This window comes from Mustela lutreola, chromosome 16, assembly GCF_030435805.1.
Source record: "Mustela lutreola isolate mMusLut2 chromosome 16, mMusLut2.pri, whole genome shotgun sequence".
NCBI lineage: Eukaryota > Metazoa > Chordata > Mammalia > Carnivora > Mustelidae > Mustela > Mustela lutreola.
Window position 1 is genome coordinate 52043876 of NC_081305.1, and position 19999 is coordinate 52063874.

Consider the following 19999-nt stretch of genomic DNA (forward strand, 5'->3'; position numbering starts at 1 on the left):
AAACCATGAACCCTCTGGCCCAAGTTATGAGTCCCAAGCACAAAACATCATGGGAGGATATCGATACCATATATAGTAAGTCTGTGTCTTTGTCATGAAGTGCAGAAGCCCAGTATCCAAACTCAATATTTTTTTAAGTGTTTTTGTTGTTCCATTTGTCAGTGACGTACACAGGAACCATAATATTTAGGTTTATATTCAGGATCCAGCAAAGGATATTTGAGGGGGCCAATGTACTGGGGAGCTTTCCCTTTAAGCGCTGCCCACCAGGAGTTCCAGGGGCTGATGGTGATGGCGTGGAAGACATTCAGGAGGCACATGGTGCCCATAGACAACCCCCTGGACACTCTGTGGACTAAGAAAACAACTTTGCATCCGAGGTCACTGGGAAAATAACTCAAATCAAAAGCCTCCACTGGGATTCCTCTGTAGAGAATGACCAAGGAGTTAGTTAAAGTCAAGTGCCTAAAAAAAAAAAAAAGCAAATCTGTGGACTTTGACCTGTATCCCCTTAAGCCAAGAGATGAGAACAACGACAGAAAAGCAAGAAGTTCCCAGGGTTTCAAGGACCATCTGCAATAGAAGATTACAGCAAATTTCATATCCATTAAGGCCATTCGGTCACTATCCGGAGCTCAGTGTTCGCATCCACAAAGAGAGAAGGCTGCATGAACACATGAGCCGTGGGCTGTTTGTGGAAAATAAATTCAAAATTCTCCCCTTGCTACTACTTTCCCCTGAGACTTTCTTTTCAATACAGATCTTCGTTAATTAATGATTTCTCAAGTTTGATGTATTTCTTTGTATAGTGCTCATTGAGTCACTCTTACTCATGCTTTACCTATTGTAAATTATTTAGTATTTATTTATTATATCATTTATTTATTATTATTATTATTATTTAGTATTTAGTAATTATTTAGTATTTACAAGTATGTGCATTTTACAGCCAAGAATTTAATTATAATGAGATTATATGACTCATTTAAATATTGCAATGGCCAGGTTGCAATAAAGTTGGGTGTTTACCAGCAGGCTATACTCTCATAGCTACCTGGTCATATCTTTTTTTTGTTTTTCTTAAGACTTTATTTGTGGGGTACGTGAGTGGCTCAGTTGTTAAGCATCTGCCTTCACCTCAGGTCATGATCCCAAGGTCCTGGGATCGAGCCTTGCACTGGACTCCCTGCTCAGCGGGAAGCCTGCTTCTCCCTCTCCCATTCCTACTCCTCCTCCTTGTGTTCCCTCTCTCACTGTGTCTCTCTCTGTCAAATAAATACTTATTTTTTTTTAAGAATTATTTGTAACTAATGTCTATACCCAACATGGGGCTCAAACTCACAGCTGAGTTATTATCAAGAGCAGCACGCTCCACCAATGGAGTCAGCCAGGTGCCCCTATCTGGTTGTATCCTTAAATAACCCACTGTTATGCATGCATACATTATCATCTCTGAAATTCATTTCAATTTAGGTTTGGTTGTGCCAATTTCTTATTCTTGTTAAACTAATTGTTCCATTAATCATCACTTGTGAGTGAATATGAAAACTTAGTAAGAACCTGAATATTGTCCATGAACAAAATGGATTTATCAAATATGGACCAGTGTTAATACAGCAACAGAAGTAATCATGTGATTTTTTTTGGCCAATGGAACCCACCATCAAAATTATTGTGTAATATTTCACTTTTACCCTAAACTATGGGATTTGTAATTTAAATAAAACATGCAGAGATTGAGAAAACATTTAGAGTAGGATCTAAATTTTTCCTCAGTAGAGGGCATACAAAGAGCTGTGATTAAAAAAAAAAAAAAACTGAAACTAGTCAATTTGAAAAATAATAAAATAAAAAAAAAGCATGCAAAATGAATCTCAAGGCATGAAATCTTATGCATTGAATAGGAGAAATGCAAGGGTGAGCCTAAAAATTATGTTAGAACTTTGAAAACCATGTAGAATATCAGAAGATACATTTAAGGGGGGCACCTGGGTGGCTTAGTCATTCAGTGTCTGCCATCAGCCCAGATCATGATCCCAGGGTTCTGGGACTGAACCCCCTCTCCCATTTCTTCTTCTGTGTTCCCTCTCTGGCTGTGTCTCTCTGTCTAATAAATTTTAAAAAAAAATCTTTTTTTTTTTTTTTTAGATATATTTAAGCTGAAAACATGCTGAAGTCCTTAATTTTTCTGCTGTCCAAATCCCTTTTCCTGAAAGTCTCCTGTTTTAACTTCACAGAGGAAAATTGTCCTTCACTGATCAAAAGATTACAAACATTTTCAGGAGAGACATAATTACTATTTCCACTAGATGCATCAAGCATAAATACAAGAAAAACAATTATGGTTCTCCAAATGCCACTCAGTCCCATTGTTCACAATGAGATAGGATGTGCTTAGCTCCATGAAACTCATTATCACATGCACAGAAGTTTAATGAGGTAACTATATCAATCATGTCAATTTCTCTGTGGTTTCACAGCACAGATTGAATAGCATATTAATTTCTAAATTGCAGGTATTTAAAAATATTTTATTTATTTATTTGACAGAGAGAGATAGAGAGATCACAAGCACACAGAGAGAGAGGGGAGGAAGCAGGCTCCCCGCTGAGCAGAGAGCCCCACATTGGGCTCAATACCAGGACCTTGGGATCATGACCTGAGCCAAAAACAGAGGCTTAACCAACTGAGCCACCCAGGTGCCCCTTCAGAATTGCAGTTTTAAGGACTGCAAACATCAGACTGTGTTACTATGTGCAATGAACCCCAACAATCTCCATCAGGGAGGGATATGCACTAAACTATGTTTGGAGCAGTTAGTCCCAAGGAGGACCTCAGACCTCCAGTCTCTCTGTAACTTGGCCTGTGCCTCAGGAATTGTTGTTCCTATCTGTACAGCTCTGACATCAAGCCACTTTCTTCACAAGTAGAATCCTTTTTCCAGCCACGTGGTCCAACCTGGATCCAGACCCTGATACACCTCCTTCCCTTACACATTGTGTCACTTGGACTGACATTCCAGTGTTTTCTGCTGCCAGGAATGTGGGCTCACTGGGCCAGTCATGATAGCCCTTGCTTGTGTGTGGGAGGGAAGCAGCCAGTGTTAAGATAAGGGTTTGTGATTCTGTGACCTCACCTCTCCACAGAACTACAATTATCACTTCAACACTCAGTGATACATGAGGCAGTTGAGACTACGTTTTTAAAACTTTCTCCCAGATCCCAATTCCCAGAAACAATTATAAGATCCTAGTGAGGCTCTGCAAAGAAACAAGTTTTGTGTGTGGGAGAAACTTCCTTTTTTTCCACAACAATTGGAGGCAGACAGGGTCTCAGGTGGCAGAAGCAGGAAATGTTTGCATCTGACAGAGGAGGGGTGGCAGTGATCCAAATGTATTTCACTGGACTCTGTACTTGCCTAAGAATTTCACTGCCTCCCTCCCCAGTAATTGTCTCTTTCTGCCTAGCCTAACAACTGCAAAATAAGGATGAGAGGATATAGAAGGCCTGAGAAGGATTCAAGGAAAAGCAATACAAAGAGCATGGGATTAGCTAGAGATGTTTCTCCAGTCCCAGTCCAATTGTTTGAAAAGCCTAGTTGATAGGAATATTTCTAGGAATATAAATTCTAAGCTGAGCAATGTCTATAGGATAAGTGGCAATATTTACAGAAGAGGTCCCTCACTGAACACAGTACAAGGTCATATGGTTTTATCAACAGCATCCTACTACTCTTAAATGTTAGATGAACCATTGCTATGTAGGTGATCCAAAAATATTGAAGGATGACACTTCCTAAAAATTTCCAGAAATCTCACAAAGATAACCACAAATATTTCACACCCCTCCTATCTGCCTAGAGATCCAAAATTATGAAATGTTATTTGAAAATATTGCTATAAAATATTATGGCACGATCAAGCACAGCTTAAATCTACGTTCATGGATAAAAAGACTACATATTGTTAAAATGACAGGTCTTCCCAAATTCATCTGTAGAGTCAATGAAATTTCAACCAAAATTCTGGGAAATTACTTGTAGGTATCAATTAATTGATTCTAAAGTATATAGATACAGGCATAAGACCCAGGAAAGCCAGCCCAGTGTCAAAGCAGAAAAAAAAAGTCAGAGGACTGACACATCCCAATGTCAAGACTTAATATAAAGCTACATTAATTAAGGCAGTCTATCTCCAGTAAAATAATGGGAAATAGCTAAACAGAACAAAACAGAGATCCCAGAAATAGACTAACTCAAATACAGCCAAATGTATTTGTTGGTCTCACAAAGGATCTGAGGCAATCCAATGGAAAAAGAATAGTCTTGGGATGCCTGGGTGGCTCAGTCAGTTAAGCGTCTGCCTTCAGCTCAGGTCATGATCCCAGGGTCCTGGGATCAAGTCCCACAACCAGCTCCCTGCTCAGAGGGCAGCCTGCTTCTCCCTCTGCCTATTGCTCCCCCTGCTTGCACTCCTAGCCCTCACAATCTCTGACAATTAAATAAATAAAATCTTTTTTTAAAAAATGATAGTCTTTTCAGCAAATGGCACTGGAACAAGTGGACATCCACACCCAAGTAAAAATAAATAAACAAACAAATAAAAATAAATAATAATTATACAATCTAGATACAGACCTTACATCATTCACAAAAATTAACTCAAAATAGATCACAGGGTGCCTGGGTGGCTCAGTCAGTTAAGTGTCTGCTTTCAGCTTGGGTCATGATCGCAGAGTCCTGGGATTGAGTCCCGAACAGGGCTCCCTACACTGCAGGGATCCTGCTTCTCCCTCTGCCACTCTCTCTCTCTCTCTGTCTCTCAGGAATAAATTAATAAAACCTTTAAAAAAGTAGATCACAGACTTCAATGTAAAACACAAAATTATAAACCCCCCAGAAGATAACAGGAGAAAATCTAGATGACCTTAGGTTCTATAACTGTTTAGATGCAATACTAAGGGTATAATCCATGAAAAAAATAATTGCTAAGTCAGATTTTATTAAAATTACAAGCTTCTACACTATGAAAGACACTGCCAAGGGAATGAGAAGACAAGCCAGATATTGGGAGAAAACAAAAGACATATCTGACAAAGGACCATGACCCAAAATATACAAAGAACTATTAAAATTCAACAATAAGAAAACAAACAACTTGATTTTTAAAACGGGTAAAAGATCTATACGGACACCTTACCAAGAGGACACACACATAGCAAAAAAGTATATGAACAGATACTTGTCACCATGCATTGTTAGAAAATGGCAGACTGAAACAGTGATATATGTTAAGGGTACATTTGAGAGGTATACTCCAAAAATGACACTACCAAACAATCAGTGGAACAGTAGGAACTTGCATTCACTGTAGATGAGAAATGCAAAATGCGATAGCCACTTTGGACGACGGACGAGGGTTTCTCACAAAATTAAATGACCTCTCATGTGATCCAGAAATCACACTCCTAGGTTTTTACCCAAATGAATTGGACACTTATGTCCCCACAAAGTTCTGCACACAAGTGTTTATAGCAGCTTTATTCATTCATAGCTGCCAAAACTTGTAAGAAACCAAGACGCCCTTCAGGAGATGAAAGGGTAAGTAACTGTGGTCCATGCACACATTCTAGTCAATCCCAAAAAGAATGAAAATGAGCTATGGAGCCCTGAAAAGAAATGCAAGAGTCTTAAGTAAGTATTATTTTTTATTTATTTATTTTTTATTTATTTTCAGCATAACAGTATTCATTATTTTTTCACTACACCTAGTGCTCCATGCAATACGTGCCTTCCCCAATGCCCACCACTTGGTACCCCAACCTCCCACCCCCCCGCCACTTCAAACTCCTCAGATTGTTTTTCAGAGTCCATAGTCTCTCATGGTTCACCTCCCCTTCCAATTTCCCCCAACTCCCTTCTCTTCTCTAAATCCCCATGTCCTCCATGCTATTTGTTATGCTCCACAAATAAGTGAAACCATATGATAATTGACTCCCTCTGCTTGACTGATTTCACGCAGCATAATCTCTTCCAGTCCCGTCCATGTTGCTACAAAAGTTGGGTATTCATCCTTTCTGATGGAGGCATAATACTCCATAGTGTATATGGACCACATTTTCCTTATCCATTCATCCGTTGAAGGGCTTCTTGGCTCTTTCCACAGTTTGGTGACAGTGGCCATTGCTGCTATAAACATTGGGGTACAGATGGCCCTTATTTTCACTACATCTGTATCTTTGGTGTAAATACCCAGGATTTCAATTGCCAGGTCAGAGGACTGAATTTTTTTTTTTAATGTGTCATAAAAATATTTATTTGTTGCAAATATTACTTGTTAAGAGTTGCATGTTTAATACAGTGCTGTTCTTTTTTTAAAATTTTTTATTTTTTATAAACATATATTTTTATCCCAAGGGATACAGGTCTGTGAATCACCAGGTTTACACACTTCACAGCACTCACCAAAGCACATACCCTCCCCAATGTCCATAATCCCGCACCTTCTCTCAAACCCCCTCCCCCCAGCATCCCTCAGTTTGTTCTGTGAGATTAAGAGTCACTTATACTTTGTCTCCCTCCCAATCCCATCTTGTTTCATTGATTCTTATCCTACCCACTTAAGCCCCCATGTTGCATCACCACTTCCTCATATCAGGGAGATCATATGATAGTTGTCTTTCTCCGCTTGAATTATTTCACTAGCATGATATGCTCTAGTTCCATCCATGTTGTCGCAAATGGCAAGATTTCATTTCTTTTGATGGCTGCATAGTATTCCATTGTGTATATATACCACATCTCCTTGATCCATTCATCTGTTGATGGACATCTAGGTTCTTTCCCTAGTTTGGCTATTGTGGACATTGCTGCTATAAACATTCGGGTGCACGTGCCCCTTTGGATCACTACGTTTGTATCTTTGGGGTAAATACCCAATAGTGCAATTGCTGGGTCATAGGGCAGTTCTATTTTCAACATTTTGAGGAACCTCCATGCTGTTTTCCAGAGTGGCTGCACCAGCTTGCATTCCCACCAACAGTGTAGGAGGGTTCCCCTTTCTCCGCATCCTCGCCAGCATCTGTCATTTCCTGACTTGTTGATTTTAGCCATTCTGACTGGTGTGAGGTGATAGCTCATTGTGGTTTTGATTTGTATTTCCCTGATGCCGAGTGATATGGAGCACTTTTTCATGTGTCTTTTGGCCATCTGCATGTCTTCTTTGCAAAAATGTCTGTTCATGTCCTCTGCCCATTTCTTGATTGTATTATTTGGTCTTTGGGTGTTGAGTTTGCTAAGTTCTTTATAGATTCTGGACACTAGTCCTTTATCTGATATGTCGTTTGCAAATATCTTCTCCCGTTCTGTCAGTTGTCTTTTGATTTTGTTAACTGTTTCCTTTGCTGTGCAAAAGCTTTTGATCTTGATGAAATCCCAATAGTTCATTTTTTGCCCTTCCTTCCCTTGCCTTTGGCGTTGTTCCTAGGAAGATGTTGCTGCCGCTGAGGTCAAAGAGGTTGCTGCCTGTGTTCTCCTCAAGGATTTTGATGGATTCCTTTCACACATTGAGGTCCTTCATCCATTTTGAGTCTATTTTTGTGTGTGGTGTAAGGAAATGGTCTAATTTCATTTTTCTGCATGTGGCTGTCCAATTTTCCCAGCACCATTTATTGAAGAGGCTGTCTTTTTTCCATTGGACATTCTTTCCTGCTTTGTCGAAGATTAGTTGACTGTAGAGTTGAGGGTCTATTTCTGGGCTCTCTATTCTGTTCCATTGATCTATGTGTCTGTTTTTGTGCCAGTACCATGCTGTCTTGATGATGACAGCTTTGTAATAGAGCTTGAAGCCCGGAATTGTGATGCCATCAACGTTGGCTTTCTTTTTCAATATCCCTTTGGCTATTCGAGGTCTCTTCTGGTTCCATATAAATTTTAGAATTATTTGTTCCATTTCTTTGAAAAAGATGGATGGTACTTTGATAGGAATTGCATTAAATGTGTAGATTGCTTTAGGTAGCATAGACATTTTCACAATATTTATTCTTCCAATCCAGGAGCATGGAACATTTGTCCATTTCTTTGTGTCTTCCTCAATTCCTTTCATGAGTACTTTATATTTTTCTGAGTATAGATTCTGTGCCTCTTTGGTTAGGTTTATTCCTAGGTATCCTATGGTTTGGGGTGCAATTGTAAATGGGAATGACTCCTTAATTTCTCTTTCTTCTGTCTTGCTGTTGGTGTAGAGAAATGCAACTGATTTCTGTGCATTGATTTTATATCCTGACACTTTACTGAATTCCTGTATAAGTTCTAGCAGTTTTGGAGTGGAGTCTTTTGGGTTTTCCACATATAGTATCATATCATCTGCGAAGAGTGATAATTTGACTTCTTCTTTGCGGATTTGGATGCCTTTAATTTCCTTTTGTTGTCTGATTGCTGAGGCTAGGACCTCTAGTACTATGTTGAATAGCAGTGGTGATAATGGACATCCCTGCCGTGTTCCTGACCTTAGCAGAAAAGCTTTCAGTTTTTCTCCATTGAGAATGATATTTGTGGTGGGTTTTTCATAGATGGCTTTGATGATATTGAGGTATGTGCCCTCTATCCCTACACTTTGAAGAGTTTTGATCAGGAAGGGATGCTGTACTTTGTCAAATGCTTTTTCAGCATCTATTGAGAGTATCATATGGTTCTTGTTCTTTCTTTTATTGATGTGTTGTATCACATTGACTGATTTGCGGATGTTGAACCAACCTTGCAGCCCTGGAATAAATCCCACTTGGTCGTGGTGAATAATCCTTTTAATGTACTGTTGAATCCTATTGGCTAGTATTTTGTTGAGTATTTTCGCATCTGTGTTCATCAAGGATATTGGTCTATAGCTCTCTTTTTTGATGGGATCCTTGTCTGGTTTTGGGATCAAGGTGATGCTGGCCTCATAAAATGAGTTTGGAAGTTTTCCTTCCATTTCTATTTTTTGGAACAGTTTCAGGAGAATAGGAATTAGTTCTTCTTTAAATGTTTGGTAGAATTCCCCCGGGAAGCCGTCTGGCCCTGGGCTTTTGTTTGTTTGGAGATTTTTAATGACTGTTTCAATCTCCTTACTGGTTATGGGTCTGTTCAGGCTTTCTATTTCTTCCTGGTTCAGTTGTGGTAGTTTATATGTTTCTAGGAATGCATCCATTTCTTCCAGATTGTCAAATTTATTGGCATAGAGTTGCTCATAGTATGTTCTTATAATAGTTTGTTTTTTTTTTGGTGTTAGTTGTGATCTCTCCTCTTTCATTCATGATTTTATTTATTTGGGTCCTTTCCCTTTTCTTTTTGATAAGTCAGGCCAGGGGTTTATCGATTTTATTAATTCTTTCAAAGAACTAGCTCCTAGTTTCGTTGATTTGTTCTATTGTTTATTTGGTTTCTATTTCATTGATTTCTGCTCTGATCTTTATGATTTCTCTTCTCCTGCTGGGCTTAGGGTTTATTTCTTGTTCTTTCTCCAGCTCCTTTAGGCGTAGGGTTAGGTTGTGTACCTGAGACCTTTCTTGTTTCTTGAGAAAGGCTTGTACCGCTATATATTTTCCTCTCAGGACTGCCTTTGTTGTGTCCCACAGATTTTGAACTGTTGTATTTTCATTATCATTTGTTTCCATGATTTTTTTCAATTCTTCTTTAATTTCCCGGTTGACCCATTCATTCTTTAGAAGGATGCTGTTTAGTCTCCATGTATTTGGGTTCTTTTCAAACTTCCTTTTGTGGTTGAGTTCTAGCTTTAGAGCATGGTGGTCTGAAAATATGCAGGGAATGATCCCAATCGTTTGATACCGGTTGAGTCCTGATTTAGGACCGAGGATGTGATCTATTCTGGAGAATGTTCCATGTGCACAAGAGAAGAATGTGTATTCTGTTGCTTTGGGATGAAATGTTCTGAATATATCTGTGATTTCCATCTGGTCCAGTGTGTCGTTTAAGGCCTTCATTTCCTTGCTGATCTTTTGCATGGATGATCTGTCCATTTCAGTGAGGGGAGTGTTAAAGTCCCCTACTATTATTGTACTATTGTTGATGTGTTTCTTTGATTTTGTTATTAGTTGGTTTATATAGTTGGCTGCTCCCACGTTGGGGGCATAGATATTTAAAATTGTTAAATCTTCTTGTTGGACAGACCCTTTGAGTATGATATAGTGTCCTTCCTCATCTCTTATTATAGTCTTTGGCTTAAAATCCAATTGATCTGATATAAGGATTGCCACTCCTGCTTTCTTCTGATGTCCATTAGCATGGTAAATTCTTTTCCACCCCCTCACTTTAAATCTGGAGGTGTCTTTGGGCTTAAAATGAGTTTCTTGGAGGCAACATATAAATGGGTTTTGCTTTTTTATCCATTCTGATACCCTGTGTCTTTTGACAGGGGCATTTAGCCCATTAACATTCAGGGTAACTATTGAGAGATATAAATTTAGTGCCATTGTATTGCCTGTAAGGTGACTGTTACTGTATATGGTCTCTGTTCCTTTCTGATCTACCACTTGTAGGCTCTCTCTTTGCTTAGAGGACCCCTTTCAATATTTCCTGTAGAGCTGGTTTGGTGTTTGCAAATTCTTTCAGTTTTTGTTTGTCCTGGAAGCTTTTATTCTCTCCTATTTTCAATGATAGCCTAGCTGGATATAGTATTCTTGGCTGCATGCTTTTCTCGTTTAGTGCTCTGAAAATATCATGCCAGCTCTTTCTGGCCTGCCAGGTCTCTGTGGATAAGTCAGCTGCCAATCTAATATTTTTACCATTGTATGTTACAGACTTCTTTTCCCGGGCTGCTTTCAGGATTTTCTCTTTGTCACTGAGACTTGTAAATTTTACTATTAGGTGACGGGGTGTGTGCCTATTCTTATTGATTTTGAGGGGCGTTCTCTGAACCTCCTGAATTTCGATGCTCGTTCCCTTTGCCATATTGGGGAAATTCTCCCCAATAATTCTCTCCAGTATACCTTCTTCTCCCCTCTCTCTTTCTTCTTCTGGAATCCCAATTATTCTAATGTTGTTTCGTCTTATGGTGTCACTTATCTCTCGAATTCTCCCCTCGTGGTCCAGTAGCTGTTTGTCCCTCTTTTGCTCAGCTTCTTTATTCTCTGTCATTTGGTCTTCTATATCACTAATTCTTTCTTTTGCCTCATTTATCCTAGCAGTGAGAGCCTCCATTTTTGATTGCACCTCATTAATAGCTTTTTTGATTTCAACTTGGTTAGATTTTAGTTCTTTTATTTCTCCAGAAAGGGCTTTTATATCTCTCGAGAGGGTTTCTCTAATATCTTCTATGCCTTTTTCGAGCCCGCCTAGAACCTTGAAAATTGTCATTCTGAACTCTAGATCTGACATATTACCAATGTCTGTATTGATTAGGTCCCTAGCCTTTGGTACTGCCTCTTGTTCTTTTTTTGTGTGTTGAATTTTTCCGTCTTGTCATTTTGTCCAGATAAGAGTATATGAAAGAGCAAGCAAAATACTGAAAGGGTGGCAACAACCTCAGGAAAATATGCTTTAACCAAATTAGAAGAGATCCCAAATCATGGGGGGGGGAGAAAGGGTATAAAAAGAAGTTCAAAAAGGAATAAAGAAAAAAAAAGAAAAAGAAAAGAAAAGAATTAAAAAAAAAGAAAACAAATAAGAAAAATATAAAAAAGAAAAAATATATATATTGGATAAACTAGTTAAGAAACGTTAAAAAAGAAAAAGGTAAAAGTTTAAAAAAAATTTACCAGAAGGCGAGAAAAAAAACAAAAAAATGAAAAAGAAAAAAATTTAATTAACTGCAAGACTAAAAAAAATCACAGGGAAAAAGCCATGAGTTCCGTGCTTTGCTTTCTCCTCCTCTGGAATTCTGCTGCTCTCCTTGGTATTGAAACCGCACTCCTTGGTAGGTGAACTTGGTCTCGGCTGGATTTCTTGTTGATCTTCTGGGGGAGGGGCCTGTTGTAGTGATTCTCAAGTGTCTTTGCCCAGGCGGAGTTGCACCGCCCTTACCAGGGGCCAGGGTGAGTAATCCGCTCGGGTTTGCTTTTGTTCCCTGAGCGCTTTCCGTAGAGTTCCTGAGGATGGGAATACAAATGGCGGCCTCCTGGTCTCTGGCCCGGAGAAGCCGAGAGCCCAGGGCCCCACTCCTCAGTATGCCGTCAGAGAACAGCGCCCAGGTACTCCCGTCTTCCTGACCTCCGGCCGCGCTCCGAGCTCACGGAGCCTGCGACCAGTTCAAGGTAACACCAAGCTGTGAGCTTACTGTTGGCTCTGTCTCTGTAGCCGGCTTTCCCGTTCCAATACCCGCAAGCTCTGCGACACTCAGACACCCCCGATCCTTCTGTGACCCTGCGGGACCTGAGGCCACGCTGACCCCGCGTGGGCTTCGCCCTGGTTTAGCCTCTGGAGCGATGTCCCTCAGCGGAACAGGCTTTTAAAAGTCCTGATTTTGTGCGCCATTGCTCCGCCGCTTGCCGGGAGCTGGCCCCTCCCCCCGGGGTCTATCTTCCCATCGCTTTGGATTCACTTCTCCGCCGGTCCTACCTTTCAAAAAGTGGTTGTTTTTCTGTTTCCAGAATTGCTGTTCTTCTTCTCTTCGATCTGCGGATGGATTTTCAGGTGTTTGCAGTCTTTAGATAAATCTTTAGATAAGCTATCTAGCTGATCTCCGGCTAGCTGAAGTAGTCTCAGCCTGCTACTTCTCCGCCATCTTGACTCCAAGTATTATTATTTTTTAAGATTTATTTATTTGAGGGCAGGGGGCAGAGGGACAGAGAGAATCCTCTATGCTGAGCTGAGCAGGGAGCCCCATGTAGGGCTAGATCACAGGATACGGAGAAGATGACCTTAGCTGAAACCAACAGTCAGCCGACCAAGCAACCAAGTCACCCAGACACCCAGGTAGATGTTACCTCTCATGTGTACACGCCAATTAGACATGCCGGCAGGAAGCAGGGGGAGGAACGTGATGATGGTGGGCTCTTCCGTGACTCGTGAAGCACTGGAGGAATAGCCATCTGCAGAGCTGAGTCATGAAGTCATCTTGTTCACTAGGAGTTTTTGGCCTGTTATTCTCAAAAGAGTAAAATGTGTATGTCCTCAATTTTCAGAGGCATATTAATATGGCTCTGTCCGTATTCATGTTATAAAGCTGGTACAAACTAGTAAAATTCAATAATGGAAAAACAAAAGAATGAATTTGACCTATTATATATTAAATCTTATACAAGAAAAACAGAAACATATTTTTAGTTCTCGTGAGACACATAGAAATATTCACCACATATCAGACCACTAAGCAATATATATGCCTGTGCTCATGTATCCCATCAATCACTACACCAGAAAATTAAAAAATAAAATACTAATTACAATAATATAAGGTCCATTACATATACATGTGCATACACAAAAACACACACACATTCTACTTATTTAATCAGTTAAAAATACATAGAATATGGAGTCCCTGGGTGGCTCAATCATTTGGGTGTGTGTCTTTGGCTCAGGTTGTGGTCCCGGGATCCTGGGATGACACCCCAACTCAGGCTTCTTGCTCGTCCAGGACTCTGCTTCTTCTCCCCCTCCCTCTCCCTCTCCTTCTGCCCCTCCCACCACACCCCCAACCCTCCCCCCCACAGTTTCACACACGCTTGAAAACACACACTCTCTCTCTCTCAAATAAATATTTAAAAAATATGTAGCATGTATTTTTATTTTTTTATTTTAATTCTTATATCTTAGGGGTGCCTGGGTGGCTTACTTGGTTAAGCATTACACTCTTGATTTCAGCTCAGGTCATGATCTCATGGTCATGGGATGGAGCCCCACGTCAGACTCTGTCAGACTCTGTGCTCAACAGGAGTCTGCTTGAGATTCTCTCCCTCTTTAGGTCCCTCTTCTTCTGGTGTGCTCAATAAATAAATAATCTAAATAAATAATAAATAAATGTTGATACTTTCATATTCTTAATATTGTGAAACTATTTGATTATTTCTCATTGAGAATGTACTCATTAGGTGTATCTGTTAGAGTCTGTGTACCCAATATGGCAGGGTGCGGTGTTCCCCCACACGACACTAAGCAATTCAGACATGATCCACCCAGAGATAGCACTGGATTGCAGAGGGTAAAGGGTTGGTCCTACAGGATGGCCTCCTGAACCATGTGTCCCACTCCAATATCCATTCACCCCGCCCTCATCCCACCATGGCCTCACTTCAGATGCCAGCCACCAGCCCCAGGCTGCCACCTCTTCTTCGCACTGACCTGCCACAGTTTGGTGGTGCCAACAGCTTCCTCCTCAGGTTCAATTAACTTGCTAGAGTGACTCACAGAACTCAGAGAAACAATGACATACGAGTTTTTTTAAAGGACATGAATGAACAGCTGGATGAAGAGATACCTAGAGCAAGACAGCAAACAAAGGAGCTTTTATCCTTTGGCACATGAAGCTGTGCCAAAACCTTTCCAGAAACTGGGTTTTCAGGGTTTTTTGGCGGTTTCATTACATAGTCCTGATTGACAAAGACACCGGCCACTGACTGATTCCACCTCCAGCCTTTCTCTCCTCCCCGGAAGTCAAGGGGTGGGACTAAAATTCCCAAACCTCTAAACACAAGGTTGAATCTCTGGGCAACCCTGCCCTTTGGTGAAGGCCAAAAGTCACCTTCCTTAATGATGAGCCTATGGGGTAGGGTTTGGGGGGGGCGAGGTGGGAAGGATGTTTGGGTGTCTCAGTCATTGAACAACTGCATTTGGTTTAGTTCACAATCCCAGGATCCTGGATTGAGCCCGGCATTGGGCTCCCTGATCGGTAGGAAGCCTGCTTCTCCTTCTCCCATTCCCCCTGCATCTGTTCCCTCTCTCGCAGTGTCTCTCTCTGTCAAATAAACAAAACCTTAAAAAAATAATAATAATGAGCCTCTCATTTCAATTCTATGACTCTGAAGCATTTTTAGGAACTGCAGATGAAAACCAAATATATCTGAAATAAATTTTGGTTACCTGAATGACCAAATACATATTTTGTATATATCATGGTATCACAGGAGAGAATACTCAGAGATGTTTAAAACACAACTATGCTACATCTAATTACTGGAAATGAGAAAATTAGTAAGCTGGACCTGAAATGGGACTTTTGCAGGACAGGAAAACTGGAAAGGAATCAAGCTTTCTGAAAGATAGCATTTTGGAAAGAAGAAAAACCACTGAGTCACCAAGCCTACAAGTTTTGGAAAGACTCTGGTTTCCCTCCCTCCTTTCTGGCATTGAAGGAAAATGAAGAAACTTTTTTTTTTTTAAGGGTAAAGGAAGGGTACCTGGGTGGTTTGATCATTAAGCATCTGCCTTTGGCTCAAGTCATGATCGAAGATCCCAGCTCCCTGCTCAGCAGGAAGCCCGCTTCTCCCTCTCCCAGTCCCCTTAATTCTGCTACCTCTCTCACTGTGTCTTTCTCTGTCAAATAAATTTAAAAAAAGAAAAAGAAAGAAAGAAAGAAAAAGGAAAAGAGTTTATTTGAGCTCAAGTTAGGACAGTTGCCCCAGACACACAATCTTCAAAAAGTAGACATGATCCAGGAAAGGAACATTTAGTGCAAGGCTATGTGCTTTTTTTGTATGTGAAGAGTTAAAAATCATCATGACAAAAGACATTCTGGAAAGCTAAGGACTTGACCTTCTTTTAGTATCTGCGAAGCTGCATGATTTTAATCTTTCAGAAACCAGGGAGGCTTTTTATTTTTCCCTTTATCTTTTTGCTTGCTCCCTTTTTGTGTTTTTCATTTGTTTTTGTCATTTTGTTTTGTTTTTTGATGCTCCAGGTTTGTTTGTTTGTTTTTAATTTAAATCCAATTAGCCAACATATAGTACATCATTAATTTTTGATGTACGGCTCAATGATTCATTGAGCTGTGTATATCAAACAGTGTTCATCACATCACATGCCCTCCTTAATATCCATCACCCAGTTACCTTTCCCCCCAACCACCCCCGCTCCAGCAACCCTCAGCTGCTTTCTTATAATTAAGAGTCTCTCATGGTTTTTCTCCCTCTCTGATGACTTCCCATTCAAATTTCCCTCTCTTCCCCTATAGTTTCTGGGCTATGTCTTATATTCCCTATATGAGTGAAACTATATGAGAATTGTCTTTCTCTGATTGACTTACTTTACTTAACATAAGACCCTCCAGTTTTGTTTTTAACAAAGCAGATGTACAATGTATACTCAAGGCAGAAATAAAGCCCACACTCTTAGGTTTTGTCAAGTCATTATGTCCTTGAAATGTTGAAGTGTAGCTTCCCTGGTGCACAAGGATGACAAGACACCCCAGTTCGGATGCATCTTCTCTCTCTTTATTTCCGCAAGTCTACACACTTATATACGTTTACATGACCAATCCACGAGCAGGGTACAGGAGCAAGCGAATCAAGCTGTGTACCTAAACAAACAACTTCGCTAGCAACCAATGCTGTTTACTTCCTCTTTGGGCGTTCCGCTTAGTCTCACGAGGCAATCCTAACCTGGCAACTAGCCAGGCGCCATCTTTTAATGGTGGAGGCCGCCCTGGCTAGGGGCCTGCCTCCGACACCTAGGAGGCCAGGAGCAGGGCCCATAAGCACTAAAAGTTGAAAAATTCCTTTATTTTATCACTGGAAATCCTAAAAAGACTCTGTCCACCAAACAGGTAACCCTCTCCTCTGTCCCCACCCTCCCCACACCTGGTATTAACCCACACCACATCCTTTGGGGTAATCCTCAAAGATGCCCCCTTACCTGGAGGTGGAAAAGTAGACTTAGGCCAGCACTCAGAATTCCCTATTCTCTCAATTGTCTACAGCTCCTGATGCAGACATAATAACCACAATAGAACAAACTTTCTTTCTTTCTTTCTTTCTTTCTTTCTTTCTTTCTTTCTTTCTTTCTTTTTTAAAGTAATCCCTAACCCAAGGTTGGGGCTTAAACCCATGACATCAGGATCAACCGGTAGATGCTGTCCTGACTGAGCCAGCCAAGTTCCCCAGCTTCTACATTTCTCTATGGACATTATTCGATCACACACTGGAAGAGATGTTCTGGTTACCTGTAGACCACAGGTTGTACTCAAGCCATCTGCAGAGGAAACAAGCTCAGCACATGACTGAATCTGCCTCAAGACATCCTATATGTGGGGCACCTGGGTGGCTCAGTGGGTTAAGCCTCTGCCTTTGGCTCAGGTCATGATCTCAGGGCCCTGGGATTGAGTCCCGCATCGGGCTCTCTGCTCAGCAGGGAGCCTGCTTCCTCCATTCTCTCTCTCTCTTTATCTCTCTCTCTCTGCCTGCCTCTCTGCCTACTTGTGATCTCTCTGTCAATTATCATATAGTTTCACTCATAAAGATTTTATAAATAAAATCTTAAAAAAAAAAAAAAAGACATCCTACATGTGATTTCTCCAACAGGGCGGTCCTTTAGAATTACCCAGGGAGTCTCAAAAAAATATGCCGGAAATTCTGATGGAATTGTATCATGTGGCTACCGTCGGGAATTTTGAGATGTACTGTCCTAGATGACCATATTGAAAAATCTACAGGCATAAGTACTTGTCAAATTCAACTATATCTTATAATATCTATGAACACCAAAGTTTTCAAAGTATTAGGATGTGGTCTTGGTAGCAGTTCTCAGATGGAAAAGATTTTTGCTATTAAGAATCAAGGTTGGGTGCCTGGTTGGCTCAGTGGCTCAGCCTCTGCCTTCAGCTCAGGTCAGGATCTCACGGTCCTGGGATCAAGCCCCGCATCTGGCTCTCTGCTCGGTGGGGAGCCTGCTTCCCCCACCCTCTCTTCTTGCCTCTGCGCCTACTGGTGATCTCTCTCTGTCAAATAATAAAATCTTTTTTCTTTTTTTTTTTTAAGAAAAATCAAGATTGGGGCACCTGTCTGGCTCAGTTAGTGGAACATCCAACTCTTGATCTTGGGGTTGTGAGTTCAAGCCTTTTGTTGGATACAGAGACTACTAAAACAAAAATAAAGCCTCAGACCTAGGCAGTATGCAAAGTGAAGTAAATCAGAGAAAGACGAATACCATAGGATTTCATTTATATATGTAGAGTCTAATAAACAAACACAAAAAAACAAAACTCTTAAATGCAGAGAACAAGTGGGCACTTGCCAGAGAGAAATGGTGGGGTGATGGGTGAAATAGGTGAAGGGTATTAACATGTACAAACTCCCAGTTATTAAATAAATAAGTCAATATGGGAAACATAGTCAATAATACCGCATTGTATGGTGAGTAAATTTATCATGGTGAGCGCTGAACAACATATAGAATTGTCAAATCACTATGCTATACACCTGAAATTAATATAACATTGTATGTCCACTAAACTTTAATAATAAATGTTTAAAAAACAAAAAGGAATTGGGACCACTTCTCCATCAGTTTGCATTATATGTTCCAACTGTTTTCATGCTTTTGTACCTTCTTCATATGTTTTTATTGTTTGAGGAGAGTTGATCATTTTTTAAAAAATATTTTATTTATTTATTTGACAAGAAAGATTACAAGTAGGCAGAGAGGCAGACAGAGGTGTGGGGGGGAAGTAGGCTCCCTGCCAAGCAGAGACCCTGATATAGAGATCAATACCAGGACTCCAAAATCATGACCTGAGCTGAAAGCAGAGGCTTAATCCACTGAGCCACCCAGGCACCCTGAGAGTTGGTCATTTTAAAGATAATCAACATACCAATATCTCACCAGATTGTCAGGAAATCTTCTGAAAGATTTTGAAACAAGTGAGAAATTTGAAACCTGTGAAAGATTTTGAAACCTGGTTTCCTTTCAGGGGAATGCTGGCATCCTAGGATTGGTGTTATTTGGCACGTTTCCCTCTGACGATTGGTCTGAATCACAAACTCATTAGTTTTTATCTTTGCTGAAATAGCTTATGATAGTTCTCTACAATAAAATATTTGTATTTAAGTACTGTTTCTTCTTACACTTTTGGTAAATGATGTGTGTTGGTTTTTTTAAGTAAGCTCTACACCCAATGTGGGGCTCAGAATCATGACCCTGAGACCAAAAGTTTCACCCTCTACCCACTGAGCCAGCCAAGTGCCCCTAAGAAATACTCTTTATTCCACTTGAACACACACATAGTGAAGCTGTCTTGGCCTCTCCAGTCAATCTAGAAGTCTCTAAATTATAACAAACAGTCCTAGCCTCTGTGATTGATTAGCTTATCTTTGAATATCTATAGGTCATACATTCTTTCCTAGAAACAACAGAGCACCTCTGCGCTTCACCAAACAGAAACCAGACCCCCTGTGTAATCTCTAGGTACTAAGGATCCAGACCCCTGACACCCTTGCACAACCCCTGGGGCATAAGGAACCAGTCCCCTTGTACAAATTCTAAGCACTGAGATAACATCTGTAGCTGGTGTCATCAGACTCTGCCTTCTCTCCAGGTGGCCAGACTCCTGAATCAAGCTCAAACTCCTTTCCAATCATTACTCATCTCTTGGGGAGCACCTGGGTAGCTCAGCGAGGTAAGCCTACAATTCTTGATCATAGCTCAGGTCCTGATAGCAGGGCCTTGAGTTCAAGCCCCACATTGCCCCCCATGCTGGGTGTGGAGTATACTTAAAAAAAAAAAAAAGAAAGAAAGAAAAAAAGAAAAAAAAAAACAAAACAAAACGAAAATTCATGTCTTGTCTCTTGGTTATTGGCCTTTGAGCCACAGGAACCTGGACTTCGGATTCTGCAACAAAATATCTACCAAATGTGGGATTACAGCAGGGCAAAAAAAAAAAAAAAAAAAAAATCAGCGAACTGGAAAAAAAAAAAAAGTAAATATCATCCAACTATTTCAAGATACATGGATTTATGGCTCACCTCCAGCATATAATATATAGATCAACACACTGAAGATAGATGAACAAAGTTACTAGTACCTATTTTCAAGGCTTTTTTAAAATGGTTTTTAAAATTTTATTTATTTATGTATTTG

General features: G+C 40.4%; 1 protein-coding gene across 2 annotated transcripts in view; it reads right to left on the reverse strand.

Annotated features, from left to right (window-relative positions):
• Positions 1 to 19999, reverse strand: part of LOC131817377 (zinc finger protein 845-like) — a 197537-nt gene that overhangs the window by 26887 nt on the left and 150651 nt on the right. The gene's annotated exons all lie outside the window — the stretch shown is intronic.